Raw genomic sequence first — 15,204 nt, forward strand, 5'->3', positions numbered from 1 at the left:
CTTTCCATGTTTTGTATTGTTATTTCGTTTTAACCTATCTTTATATTCTGCTCTTTGCTTCAATAAAATTTCAGTTGTTAACCAATGCATTGTCCGTTGTGAGTTCACTTTCGGGCAGGTTTTCTTTCTTTTTTTTTTTTTCTGTGCCGTAAACATCTCGACCGTGCAACGAGGCACGGTCCTTCCGTGAACGAGCCTTGCGTCGCGGCACCGAACGCGATTGCTGGAGACGCCTATTGCTCGCCGCTGCTCCTCGCCGCAAGAATTGACGCAGGCGCGCCCACACGCACACCTTGGAAGGACAAACACGCGCGGCCGACCTCGTATTGTCTTTGCGCTGTCACCCCCTTCCTTTCCCATTCATCTTCTTTCAACCTCCTGTAGTTTTTTGTTGTTGTTTTTGAGCCACCGTGCGTGACCGTGTCCCAGCCGGCTCATCACGTCCGGCGTGTCATTCAGTTCTATACGGGCGAAGACAGCTCGACAAGTGGAAAGTTTGCTGAACCAAGGCATGCAAACAGTAAAGGCGCTTACGCGCTAAATACTTATGACTTTCATCCGTGGAATTTGTTACAGGACTTCAACAAGAGAGAGGACTGGGAGAAGGCCATCACGAGCTTCAAACTGGAGTCCAAGGCAGTTCAGAGGACCCTTGAGCGAGCAGAGAGGCGTGGCCTCCCGGCTGCAACATGGGATTAGCCGACAGCAAGCCAAGAGTCCTCTGTATAGGACTGCACTGGTTGCCTCCTCAGGACCTTAATACAGTTCCCTCCCTCCCTCCCTCCCTCCCTTCCTGTCCGTCTGTCCGTCCGTCCGTCCGTCCGTCCGTCCGTCCGTCTGTCTGTCTGTCCGTCTGTCTGTCCGTCTGTCTGTCCGTCTGTCTGTCCGTCTGTCCGTCTGTCTGTCCGTCTGTCTGTCTGTCTGTCTGTCTGTCTGTCCGTCCGTCCGTCCGTCCGTCTGTCTGTCTGTCTGTCTGCACACTTCATACATACACTAGACGCGATCTAAATATTTATAAATTGTGTCCATATAGCATATAAATACTCGCAATCTTACGCAGATTGCAATAATACACTCTACGCTATCAAGTAACTACACAACAATGGCGTCCAACAAGGTCGTCCAAGCGAACACACGCAACAAGGCGTCTATCACGATTCGAGGAATTCGATTCCTTGCGGAGCAGGTGCAGAAATCCTGCTAAATATGTGTGACGTTAGCCTCAAGCTTGCTTGCCTTTCGTTTTTGTTGTTGTTGCTTCTTTTGTTTACATGGCGTAGGGCCGTTGAATACGTTTACTTAGTTTTATCGCGTTGCATTTCGGGTCCACCACCGGGGACGTCAGTGTCCCTTGCAAATGAAGGTCATGCATCCTACCTCTCGAGGACATAGAAAATCGCAGAAAAATGGTGAGAATAGCGAGGCGGTTGGGGGCGTAACTTGTTTTCTTTTAATCTACTCAGTACGACATCGCCAGAAGTTCCTGGCTTTTTCTTACACCGAAGCTTTCTTAGAGGGTCAACAAAGAGAAAAACCATTTTTCTCGCATAACTAAACTATTCTTTCACACTACGAAAAAAAATTATTTTCATAACAAGCGAGAGATATTTTTTTCTTCCCCTTATAGTTGAACAGTCTAAGAAAAAAAAGAAACGGCAATTAGGGAACCTCGCCACGCAGCAAAGATCACGCTATAGACACGGACACACACCAGCCAGCTACTGGAGTGCAACGAAGGGCACTTTTAAGGTGACCTCGCTGTGCGTCTATGAACGCGCACTCGGTGTCAGAGGGTGCGCCGTAAACCGGGTCACAGAGTGTTCCTTTGTTGGACGCGGCCCGGCAGGTAAGTACGTAAGTGGCTGCCCCCGAGGGTCACCACCAATCAAGGTGCCTGACCACGCGACCTCCGGTGGTCCGTATACAAGAGACGACGTGGCACAATGGTTGGGGACATAATTGGACGACAAGTGCAGACATAATGCGGGTTACTCGAAGTCCCTTTCATAAGGTGCGAAACTAGGACATGAACGAAGAACACGAAAAGAAGCTATACGTCGTGACAAATGCGCCCGCGGGGCTAGCTGTTAGCTAAATAAGTATGGCGGTCCCGGGCAGAACAAGGTGGTGATGTCGCTGCCTGACCGCGAAAGGCGGGCCGTGAGGAGGTAGGTATAGCAATTACCGAGTCGCAGCAGCACTCTTTGAATGAGTTCCGTGTCTAGTTACAGTTGCATGCCCCACACGCGAAGAGGCGCAGAAGCTAAATAGAGTGAGAGAATAGAGGAGTTTACTCCATGGTAAGGAACCTCGGTTATTTGTTCTTCTGGGTAAGCTTTTTATGCGTCATAATAATACGCCACGATTATGTCGCGAATTTTAGCGAATTGTGACGTCGTGTGAGGACGCTATCACATGGTGATTTTCTTTTTTTTTTTTTGCATCACGCATGTTGACGCCGTTGACGCCATTTGTAAGTTTTCACGTTTTTTTTTTTTGAGAGAGAGAGAGAGAGAATTGTTTCAACGAAGAGCTGGAAGATGTTGGCCTACCTATTCACCTGACATGCTACTCGAAGCAGGGGCGTAGCTAGATTTTTTTTTTGGGGGGGGGGGGGAGCATCAACAATGCCTTATGTATGTTCGTGCGCGCATTTCTACGTAAGCGTGCATATATACGCAAGCAAAAATTTTTAAATTCTGGGTAAGTTTGAACCACAATATCCCCCCCCCCATCCCCCCCTGGCTACGACACTGACTCCAGGTGCTGGGTCACAATTCAGCACCCGCAAGGGTGGTTACTGCATCGGCTATGTTGCCTGTGTGGTTACCTCGATCGAAACCGGTGCGCTTGATGAGACATTTAAGAAATGACACAGCCAGAGATAGAAAGAAACAGACATGAAAAAAAGATTTAAAAAACAGAGAACGAGACAGAAAGAGAAATGAGTAAATAAATAGAAACGAAAAAAAAATTTGAGACAAAGAAGTAGACAGAGAAAGAAAGAGATGGTAAATTACATATAAAGATAGAAAGATTTGCACAAGTGGTGCGCTCACTTAGCAGCATGGTCGCTTCTATATTGACCCCACTTTCTCGTAGAAAGTTCATTGTCAGTGAAGAAAAGAAATAAAATGTGAATGCGCTCTGTGTTTTTCCTTCCCTGTATAGCACTTTCGCGGTAAACGTGATAATCCAACTCAAAAAGGCGAGAAAAAAAAAAAGTCTCTGGGGCACACGCTGCATATATTGCAGCACCACGCCTAGCTGTCCGGCACTGCGAAGCACCTCAAGGTCAACTGTAGCTCCAGATGCTATCGTGAATACTTCTTCGGGAACGGCATTCTGTAGCGGTGGTGCACTTTTATATTTCACTCGCTACGCATATTATTCAGTGCTCTCTCTCTCTCTCGTTTCGGGCTTTCTTAAGCATTGTGCAAAGTCACGCCGATCGGAAGACTCCACTTCCTCGGGTCTTTCGTCAGGGGGCACGTGAATTGACCTTTCATTTAATACCATTGTCACTGTGCGATCCAGCCTGTACACCCTTCGCCCATTCGTCTCCTGCAGTATGCGCTTTGTTCTTATAGAGCGCACCTCTCATACATCCGTTCCTGCGTTTAGTGACGTCGTCGTCTGCGTTACTGTCGGCGGCGTAGCCAATAGATATGAAGAAAAAAATAAAAAATAAGAAAGAAATATACTCGGGATTGAATAGGACTTGAACCTGAGCCCTCTGCGTGGCATTCGAGTATTCTACCACAGAGCCACATCGTCTTTCTATCATGATATTTATTAGAATGCGTATTAAAATAGCACACATTGTCGCATAGAGTTGCACTGTTGCAGTTTCATAGCGAAAATCAGCGTACGAGCACTGCTGAGAAAGAAACTCGAAAGCTAAAGTCTTATAATCCAAGGAGAGTTCTTCATAATGTGCTGCACAAGAAAAGTGGCGAGGCTATAAGCACCTCTCCAAGATGGGGTATACCAGTCCGACCCAAAGTCGAGTTCTTCGTAAACATCATTTGAGTGAATAGCCATTCGGATACATTCGAGTGCCATATCGGTGTTCTGAACTCATTTGCAAAAACAAAAAAAAAGACACTACACAGGCGGGATGTTGGGCAAGGAATCGCTTCAATCTGGCGTGCTACAAGAGTAAAATAACTACCGGTCATCACACAATGCTACATGCGCAAAAAGTGCGCAGTTTAATGCTTCCAGGCTCACTGCAAAGTGATCTGCCATAATTCTTCATTGTCATCAGCCACACGCAACTTCAACAAAGTGTACACAATATCTTACAGATGTGTAGCCGGTGCCTCGCTTATCCCCAGAACGACGAACGGTGGAGTAGTGAGTCCTCCTTCACAAAAATTATCATTTATGGCGTAGTGGATACCTTGCTGGAAGCCAAAACTTCAAACACAGTTCGCCTTGTCCGAATGTGAACCTGAGCTCAGAATTTACGTAAGGCAGTACTGTAACGTCGGTGATTTTTTTTTTTCCTAAGCAAGGCTGTATAAACGGCAAGGCGCAGCCGAAATTCATCCGCCCCATGCTCGCGGCAACTAGAGCGTATGTGCAACAGAAATTGGACAAGTTTGAATCCACAAGTTAATTAAAAATTGAGAAGTCGCCCGTGACAAAAAAAATGCATGTGCCATAAAAATGAAGAGAATACCAGTGCTAATCACTAGTGTACTAAAGGAAGATGACGAAGGAAACACATGGTTAGCAAGAACCAGCCCTGCAATGCTTTTTTTTTTTAAGCATGCATGGTCTGAAAACGCGGCCGATGGGTAGTCGAGGCTAAGGTGAACACGAGAGCCAAGTATTATAGCGCTGCACGCCGCCTGGAATTTAGAACAATTTTCCAAAGCCTGGTGAAAATCGATTTTCCTTCTCTCGACAAGTGAAGATGCAGGATCAAAAATCACTGCGTCACTGGCCAAGTATCAGCCATTGGCTGATTCGAGCATGACGTGCTCGGTCGTTGCTGGTGCCGCCGCGGGAGGCCGCGACTTGTCATGCGTGCACGCGAGAACGCACTTGAAGCCACATATTCGAAGAAAAAAAGAGAAACATGCTTAAGCTTACCAGACGCACGTGACACACTCCCCCCCCCCCCCCTTCCCTGTGCCATCGCTACCTGCTTAGCGCCAGCGCATTCGTCGGGACGAAAGAAGAAATAATGCAAATGCAGCGTGCGACAAATATTTGTAACTCCGTTCATATTGGATGGATTCCAATTTTTTTTTTTTTTTTGCGGTGGTGAGCTCATAAGGCAATAAACTCCTGTAGTGAATACATTTTATGGCTATAGTTGAAAAAGTGTTGCAGGGCCGCTTTAATGAATCGTCGGAATTATCCCAGTTAGGAACACTGGGGTCACACTTTTAAGCTTCGCTGCTTCTATGCGAAGTGCCTGGGTGCTGATATTTCTTTTGCCGAGGTCGAAGCTGTGCATTCGACGCTTAAAGCACAAAACGAAGTCGAGACGCCGCGACACGTCAACAACCGTTCACACGTATGTCGACATCTTTACCAATCATCTGACGACTTTCAAACGTATACAGACGTACGACGTAATTATTCATATGAGAGACAGCGCATACGAACGCCAACAGTATACAGAAGTAGTGAATAAATGTCAAGAAAGATTAAAAGAAGGATAAACGCCACTGAAATCACGTGTAATCATTTCCTATGTTCGTACTTTGTTCGCTATAACCGATTATTCGATATATCAGTGTTCTCTAAAACGGGGTGAGGTTGTAGCATATAGTATATAAGGTACATTGGACTGGTCATTTCAAAGTCTACGCTGCTTCTCTCCCCTTGACCTCATCCTTTTGTTCACCAATGTTCCATTGAAAAATTCACCCCCTGCTCTCTTCTTTTTCTTTCATATCTTAATCCGGTCTCAGTATAAGGAAATGCGAGAAGTCCTTACAGGCTGCGGAAGATAGGCTTTCTTTTTCTATACCTATAAACAAACAACTGCCTCTCCCCTCTCCCCCCACCACCGCCAGTGCGCATACGGTAGCCAAAAGGAGGAATTTCCTAACATATGCATGCCTGCTTCGCCGCTGTTAACCCTTTACATGCCTAACGCCGCGAATTCGAGACATGTCGTAAAACATCGAGCAGGCATGTCACGGAATGTGTGCCGACTTTAATGCCGGCTGCCAAGTTCTCACGGGGTAACGTAGCTTTCAGCGTGAAAAATAAAGCGCCATCTTGCGTGATGTATTTTATGCTATAGATAGAACCAATTGTTTTGTGGCTGATGGAGGAGAGCGCGAAGCACGTGCAAGAGCGCTCATTTTGTGCCTTCTCGCCTGGCTGACACACGTTATATATACAATAATTTGATGTGTGTGCGCACTCAAGACGAAGCACACGACATCTTGCGTAGTCTTGAGGTGCATTTTTCATTGCAAGGTCCTCGCTTCTGCGGCATGCGGAGAATTCGCGACATACATAAAAGCATGCGTTAAAGGTGCATTTCGATAAAGTAGCTGTGGAATCATTGAAATATTGCTATTTAAAGCAGGAAAATGAAAACAATTTTTATTTTCTTTGGAACTCTCATTATTCAAGCATTAAAGTGTTAGTTTTTTTTTTTTTTTTTACGTTGCGTGGCATCTGCGTGCAGCGACCGTTTCACGTAACTAAGCTTTCATTACGAGTACCATAAGTAGTCTCCTATACGTAGTACAAATCACGATTATCAGGTACTCCATAGCTCATTTATATGCATTAAGTGCACAGCTTGACTACCCACTTACCACGCGAAAATTACAGCGCTGCTGCAGAATGCATGCACGTCGAAGCGACCGGCCGAAGACGCCATTAGTGTTCTCGTGCAACATTTGCTGGCGGGCTAGAAGGTGATGCTTAGTTCATTGCTGCAACGGAACAAACGCAACTGTCCGTGTCTTGTGCTGTTGTACTAATACATTAGTACGCTTCTGCCACCACCGCTTTTCTAGCGCAGTATCAACAAGTAAGTACAGAAGCACATCGCTAGCTGCGGTGCGGCGCACACCCATTCATTTTGCCGTGGCACAGCCGATCCAGGCAACGCCGCAATTACAACGCACCGAGTGCACACGCACTGCCATCGACATACTACTTATTCAGATGGGGCAGTACAACGCTTCAACCCACCGGGGTGGCGCCACATTCGACGCCACTCCCCGGCCACCGAGACTCGCCAGAATCGCGCCGCTCGGTTTCCCGTCACGACCGTAAAAAGCCGTGCTTGCCGGCAGGGTGCGTGGCGTTATACACACACGGACCGCGCACGGACAATGAACGATTATCGCCGTCTGTGCTCACCCATAACGGCTCGTGCGATCCACGACCTCGAAGAGTCAATCGCCAGCAGCGCCACCCGCGGACGGTCTCGGTTCGCGAAGGAGGGGATTCCCACCTTTTTGCTCACTTGCCCGCACTATCTGTATCGCATCTCCGGCGCGGCGTGCACCGTCCGACCGGTCGGTCTCTAAAAGCTCACGCAGCTAACAGAGGTGCCCGACCCATTGTTGGGTTTGAGAGAAAGAGAAAAGAAAGAAAGCCGATTATTAATCCATTCGAAACGTCGGCCTTGCCGGCGGTGTTGAATGCGCTCCCGATGCACACGAAGGTCTCGGAGTTTCAACGAAAACGAGCTTGCGGTATAACTGCGATCGGGCGGAGCCTGCTTTTCCTTTTCTTGTGCACTTCGCCGTGAGTTCGGCGGGGGTTGCGCAGGTTTTTCTCTTCGCGTTCTGTTTTTTATGCCTTTTGATCCGGCCGCGGCGCTTTCGGGAAGTGTTGTGCGCCCTGCCTTCTCTCGCCTTTTCGTTTTCTTATGATTTTTCCCTCTTCTTCGAAAGCACTCAACAGGAGACGGCCTTGCCGCTTGACGGACTTGCGCTTTTAGCTGTCGTTGCATGGCTTCGATTTAGCCGGTCTGAAGGCGAGGCCATGGCCGAATCTCCTTTTATATGCGTGCGCTCGGATCAGTGCGTCGAGTCAAAGCGCCGTGTCAACTGACGACTCACGTCGCGACCTTGCCAGTTCTGTGTATTGGAAGGATCCTGCTCGATCACGTATATGCAGCGACGGACGTTGATTTGGTTAAATACGGTGATAGTGAGAGGGAAGGCAAATTGCGTAGGCAGTGCGCCACAGCTGGTACCGGGAGGGGGTGCCCCATTTTTCTTTCCAATGGTCGTAGGTGGGAGCCATGTCTACTCACACAGCTCTTCAGTCGGATTTGCCCACAATTGTTTAATATGGCTTACGCATATAGGCGTGCACCGGATTCCTCGGATGAAAGTACATCGTAGCGCGCACACCTCTGTCCATGTATCGGGCAGACTTTGCGTCCTCTTCCCTCCCGCAAGCCTTGGTTACACAAGTTTTCGGCGATAATGGCTACTGAGGATACCTGATGTTGCACACCAAGAACTGTTTACCTCCCACCTTTAGCACCCGAAGGCCGGGAACCTATGGAAGACCGCGTCATCGCTTCATCTGAATGCTTGCATCCACATCTACCAGACTGGACCAATGTGTAGGGTGAGAGTGGGGGATGCTTTCGCTATCATTTGTCCCCTTAATGGAGGACCGTTGAGCCCGCCCATGGATAGCAGGGCTTTACAGGATATACTTGACAGTTCGATGAGAACGCCGACCGCTGTTCACACGTTTAAGATCAAATGACTCGTAGGGCCAACTAACACGAGACTCATCTACAGGTCGGGCTTCCCATCAGCAGTGTTCCCCGCCATCGAGTAGGCCACGTGCCGCACTTATACTGCTCGCTCTGCTCTTACATTTTACATTCTCTATCACCGAATCATGGTAGGAGCACCCACCAGTGCATGAGAAAGTTATTATTACATTATTTCCGAAGTCTCTAGCATTTACTATAGTTCCTTCAGGTGTACAGATCGTTTCGCCAAAGCCTGCCGTTCCCTAGCAACATTGTGCGTTCACCGCAAAATCATCCCTGAAAACTTCCGGTTTAGCTTGTTATTGCGTGGTTTTAGCGTTTGTTGTTGGCCGTGGCTGCTTGAGTTCAGATGTTTTATGCAGATAAAATTATCCCGGTGAAGCGATGGCAACTCGAGCACACCTGTGTCAAGTCAGGATAGAGTCTACATGCCTGAATTAATTTTATACGCTAGTCAAAACGGTGTTTTCTGACCGATGACGATAGAAAGAGTGCGTGTATTGCAGCGATTACGACAAAAAACTGCGTTTCCGCTAAAAGCACGTAGGCCTGTTCTGCCCACTTCATCAAAGGCAATGTAAAGCTCAGCGCAGACTAATGGCACAGAGGCGATACTCATACGTTAGACTATTTGAAGGCCCCCGGTTACCAGGAAAACACCGGTCGCTGTCCTCTTCCACCCGTGGCAAACAATTAAGTGTATACTGACGCCTGAAATGGGTAGCAAAACGTGAAAGCTAACACTAAAAAGCCATCTCAAAGCTGTTCATTCTATAGTTTGAGCGATATCAATGATGTGTACTGTTCTACACAACACGGGACACAGAGCGGCCACGCTTAACATGAATCGCTGCACAACATGTACGTCGTGGTGTCCACGTTTCGTTGTCGTTGCATTTGATTTTTTTTAAGTGATGCCGTCGAGTGGGCTCTTATCTGCGCGAGCAAATATGACTCATCGCCTGTCTTTCTTTCACTAATGAACATCGCCGCATTCAAGCTAACTTATATTTTGGGTATGAACATAGACTGCGGATTTAGGTAAGTTCAACGTGAAAGTTTGATTCATGAGTAGCTTACTCGCGAGTAAACTATAATAGTTCGTGTGACCCAGCAGTCGCAGTTGACTCCTCACATCAGTGCATTTTCTAATTTCTCAGTGACACGAACACGTCAGACTGCGAGTGATTCTGATTGCCGCCGATCTCTTTAAAAAGTGTGGTGTGACACAAACGCAGAAATAAGCGTTTTATCTTGTGGTTGCGTGCTCACGAAAGCACAAATACGTTCGGGGTTCAACAGAAGGAAAGTTTAATGTTCTAACCCAAAAGCTGAATTGAACAGCTTCACAATGAATCGAGCAACTCTTCTCCTGCATGTCGACGGTGTGGATGCGCTTTGAAGACGCGGACAAGGAAAAAGACAGCTGTGCGCTGTCAATTCCCGGTTTGCGTCTTCAAAGCGCATCCACATCGTCGGCATGCAGAACCAACTGGCTCAATGAAGTTCACCGACAAACGTCTCCTGCAATTTATGCCTTTTATGTTTGTATAGGCACGACCACTCTCAGAGCAGGCCACACGGAGCAGGGGGCCGCGCTCATCGGAACGCCACGACGTATATGTTGCAAGGCGCCCGTCGGCCACGCGAGCCGTGCGCTACGTCGAGCCCCTTCGTGTAGCCGCTAGACGTCGCCCCAAACACACCCTAAGAAATGCGTGAGAAATAATAGAGCAGAAAACTCAAACACACCATGAAAACACCACCGAGACCTCGGAAAAAGCATTGCCGGAAGTACCGCACCGGAAGTCTGCTGGGGTTGGCCGTTCGGTGAGAGACAGTTTGTTTACAAACACCGAAAACGTGTATATAGAATGGAATGGAATGAAAAAACTTTATTTACGTGTATATAGACAAATGAACCTTTTATGAATCTACAGTCATCGTCAGAAATTTAAGAGACCACGAGAAACAAGAAAAATCCTCCTTGGTCAGGCAGCCTTGAATACAGATTCGCGGCCTGCTCTAAAACGTGCTTACAACTTGTACCGTACGATAAAGCGATGAATTGCTGGGTAATTCAAAGCTTTTTTCGGGCCTGTCGGTCTTTAAACTGTCGACGCCGACTCTACTACATCAGTGGCCTTCAATGTCAAGCACCAAAACCGCATGGAGTTACGAAACAAGCGACCGAGAACTGGTGGGGGCGGAAGATAAGAGGACCGGCTGCAGCCGGTGCTGGCGACTGCATGCGGCCGCGTATCCTCGCACGCGTGTCTTCCGCCAACGCTGCAAGTCCCCTCGTCGGTGTGCCAGCTCGGAGAAAGGGGCTCGAGTGTTGCCGTCGCCGGAAGCACGCGAATTCAAGGAAAGCCCGAGGCGACGCAATGCCGCGTGCTGAGACGGTGTTGCCAGGAGGTCTTTAATTAGCAAGCCGATTGCGCTCCAGAGCCGTTACTTCGTCCGAACCAGGGATCGCATATATATGAATGGGCAAAGAAGCAATGAAGAGGCCTGTATATATACCTTGTTCGGGCGAACACTATTCCTATATATACGTGCCATATCGTCCCTTGCCTGCGACAGTGAAGGATGTAACAGCCAGATCGCTACACGTTGAACTCCTGATCGGGCGTATACTTGTCCCCAGTAAGGCACAGCCCTCACCTTGTCGACATTTGAACGCCACTAGAAATCATCATGCACGGCAAGAGAGCTCATAGAGGTCAGCCCTACTCAAACGGCAAGACTTTGCTGCCTTCTGCACCGGTATAACCACTGGGGACCATATACACCGGGCGTGGGCATGCACCTTCCACTACCGGAACATTTGTCCACCGAAGGATACTTCACCTAAAACAATGCAAGACACTGGTGTTAAGGATAGGGCGAGTTTATGCGGCTTTCTTAGAGTGGTAAGGCGCAAGAAGGAACGGCCAAGCTGGCCAGAAGAAGGAGCGCTTTGTTCCTTCTTTCAGTCGGCTATATAGCTATATACGCTATGACTCCTTCTACTTCCTGCGGTCTATCAGTTTGGCCAGAATTACACCCACCTGTCCACGTCCCACTGCCCAATCTAAGGGGCCGCCCTTTTCCCCCTAACTCAGCTAATCGAATTAAAGTCTTCATGAATACTCAAGTGATAGTGCCAGGGCGCTCCTGTAACGTTTCCACGGATAGAGCACAATATAGTCACATCGATATATTCTACAGTGTGTCCTCACATCATTGTGTCTTCACATTGTGTCTTCACATTGCGTCTTTACATTGTGTCTTCACATTGTGTCTCCACACTGTGTAGATCACATTGGATGGCCGTAACGCAGAGTATTCATGCATGCTTATCGTTGGTGGAAACCGCATGCAGAGGAAGCCGCGACACTGTCAGCGATCTCAAACACTGCTGAACAAACTGTCGTAATGAAGTAAGTAATGTGTTGTAGTTATTCAGTTGATTATGTTACCGTACAGACCACTGCAATGTTAGCAGTACTTTCGATATGTATATAAAAATAACTTAGTGCTTTGCAGGCCGAAACCACGACATGGTAATCAGGCGTGCCGCAAGGATACAACGGGGGACTTCCAACCACGGGATTAACTAACGTGCACCTAAATCAACGCGCACTTGTGAGACGTGTATAAATAGGATGTAGACGTGGCATCGCCATCTATTGTAACACATTCTTTTTTTTCTTCCTTTTTTTTCGTCTGTGTTCAGTGTATACTATAGTTTCAGCGTGCGTTCAGTCATGCATTTTGCGACGGCGGGATATTATAGTCGGGTTAGTACGGTATGCATTGCCGTCATTTTCTACACAACCACTCTTCCTTCTCCAGTCCGGAAGATCGACTGGAGAACAATTACAATACCAACTAAATGAAACAGCGCTCGGCCAGCGCGCCCCTCTTAATCGCCCCGCGTGCGTCCCTTTTTCCTGGTCGTCGCAATTAATGCTTCTGCAGGAAAACTGGCTATCCGCCGGTGAACGGGCAGTGAATAATGCAGCGTATCGCATTATAGCACCACAGGGAGAAAAAGTGGTTCAAGGACGTGGTGTCGGTCGCGATGACGAAACCGGAAGCAAGAGCGATGAAGGTAGGAAACGAGGAAAATAAAATTAAAATAACAAAAACTGGCGCTTATAACCGTGGACGAATAAAACGACGGGAAAAGGGAATATACACAATTCAATGTCGTCGTTACGATTCCGCGAAATGCGCTTATCGATTTAGTACTTTTTTTTTTGGCCAACGACTTTAGGAAAGAATGCATTTTCTTGTGAATAATAAGGTTACATCTTCACCCAAAATTATATATATATATTTATATATATATATATATATATATATATATATATATATATATATATATATATATATATATATATATATATATATTGTCCGATATATGAAGAAATGGTACGTTTGTTTATATAGCTGCTTTCTTTTTGCATTTCAAAAGAATTTACTCCTAGACTTTAAAAAGAATAAAGGGCAGTACACTCAATAAAAGTAAGTTGCTGACGTAGTATGTACATTTTCCACCTATCCCTCTTCGGTTAACGTGCAATTCTCGCATGATACGCTTCAAGTTTTGATTCCCGTGAAAGAAAGTATAAGCGACATTCCATTCTATATAAAAAAGAAGAAAAAGATGATTATATGGATAGAGGCTACTTGATTACGTACCGATATGGCCCGGGTGAAAAAACGGTCGAGGTCGCTTCAATAATAAATACAAAAAAGAACACAAGGAAGGGGTGGTAAAGAAAAAGGAAACTATGTGGTAGAAACTGTATAACATGTGCCGGCATGTCTCCAGAGCATCGCTCACAGCACAATTACGATTATTCTTAGTAGAGCACAAATTACGCAGGGACAATTAGTACACGAAGACATACCCGTGAAGCGACTTAAACGGCAAACCAAGATGGTCAAATTGACGTTCCTTCAATGATTGATTGATATGTAGGGTTGAATGTCCCAAAACCACCACATGATTACGAGAGAGGGATCCAGAAATTTCGACCACCTGGGGCTCTTTAACGTGCACCCAAATCTTAGCACACGGGCCCACAGCGTTCTCGCCTCCATCGAAAATGCAACCGCGCTCCGCAACCGGGATTCGATCCCGCGACCTTCGAGTCAGCAATTGAGCACTCTAATTAATAGAACAATGACATACACACAACCCGTGAAACAAGTAGACAGCTTCCATAAAGCCCCATTTACATATACCGATGAAGAGGCTTCAGACCAATGCTGTTTTGTAAAAGGTACCAAGAGTGTATCTTTCTTAGGATAATTAACCGTAAATTCGGCCCTTGAATTGCGTGAATAAGCTCAGTGTAGCGAATTGTAGAGACCAGCTTCAAGTTGCTCTCTTCGACAAGAGCTCGCAGAGAAAAAAAAACGGCTGTAATTAATCAATAATCCCCATTGATGCAGTCAAGGCACTATCCTCATAATATATCGTTGGCCATATCAGTGGCTATACTCTATTACGAAATTACCATACAGCTTTCGCAATGTGCGCCAAAACACGCGTATAAGGTTGTAACCAAGCCCGTAACTAGGGGAGAGTTAAGGGGGTTCTAACATCTCCCGAAATATTTTCGGGCTTTAACTTTTCGGGCGATACTGAAGTAATCGCACGCCTTCACATCGAACCCTATAGTTGCCAAAGTTTGCCATTCTACACATAAACACCCGCCGAAAAAATATCCTGGGTACAGACTTAGTTGTAACCAACCATGCATCACGTTTCATTGCAGGAATCACCTGAGGGACTCAGCTAATTGCGAGACAGTTTTCGTGGGCACGTGGGTAATAATAACATGGCAGTGAAAAAGGTAAGTAGTCCAACTGACCTTTCTTCTGTGCGTCCGGCCTTTGCGTTGGCAGATGCCGCTGACGCAAGTAAACTCCGTTTGTCGTGCTACACGGTCTCACAGGCCAACATTCGCTTTCTTTTTTTCTTTTCTTCACTTTGTCACAACGACGTCGACTCCCGCGCACGAAACACACGAAACGAAATCCTTCTGCAACCGCACGATCCGCTGGATGTTGTTGCCTGGGGTGGGCGATTTCGACGTCTGCAATGTGTGTCGTCTGCTAGCGCGCTCTGCTGTGGCTGCAAGTTTGTGGGGTGGAAGTGGCGCATCCTGTCGTCAGAGTCGCGATTCCGGTGGCACGAGACAGGACGTGGCGTCGTCTTTATACGATGGCAGCGACAACGGGAGCGAAGGTTTTGAAGGAGGGCCTCGAAAAGAACGAGACAAGAAGAAAGAAATCTGACAGGAAAGGGAGTGTGCGAAGCAACCTTTACACCAGCGAACTCACCGGCGCGGCGTGTGTTCAGACGTATAGACGAGCGCGCATGCGCGTATTTCGCGAAACGCCCGCAGCGAGGAGCCGTCGATCAGGTGTGCGAGCTTGGCAAATGCAGAAGTGCAACTCAGTACATG

The 15,204-nt window shown here is 47.2% G+C and overlaps 1 protein-coding gene across 2 annotated transcripts in view; it reads right to left on the reverse strand.

Moving 5' to 3' along the window:
• Myo61F (unconventional myosin 61F) overlaps window positions 1-15,204 on the reverse strand; it is a 164,144-nt gene that overhangs the window by 133,923 nt on the left and 15,017 nt on the right. Inside the window, exon 1 of one of the 2 annotated variants that reach the window (XM_075889048.1) lies at window positions 14,608-14,865. The exons of the other annotated variant lie outside the window; for it this stretch is intronic. The gene's annotated coding sequence lies outside the window, so the exon portion shown is untranslated. Of the gene's footprint in view, window positions 1-14,607; window positions 14,866-15,204 lie in introns of those variants that run through there. 2 annotated transcript variants of the gene reach the window in all.

Source organism: Rhipicephalus microplus, chromosome 3 (genome assembly GCF_043290135.1).
Source record: "Rhipicephalus microplus isolate Deutch F79 chromosome 3, USDA_Rmic, whole genome shotgun sequence".
In the NCBI taxonomy this organism is placed as follows: Eukaryota; Metazoa; Arthropoda; class Arachnida; order Ixodida; family Ixodidae; genus Rhipicephalus; species Rhipicephalus microplus.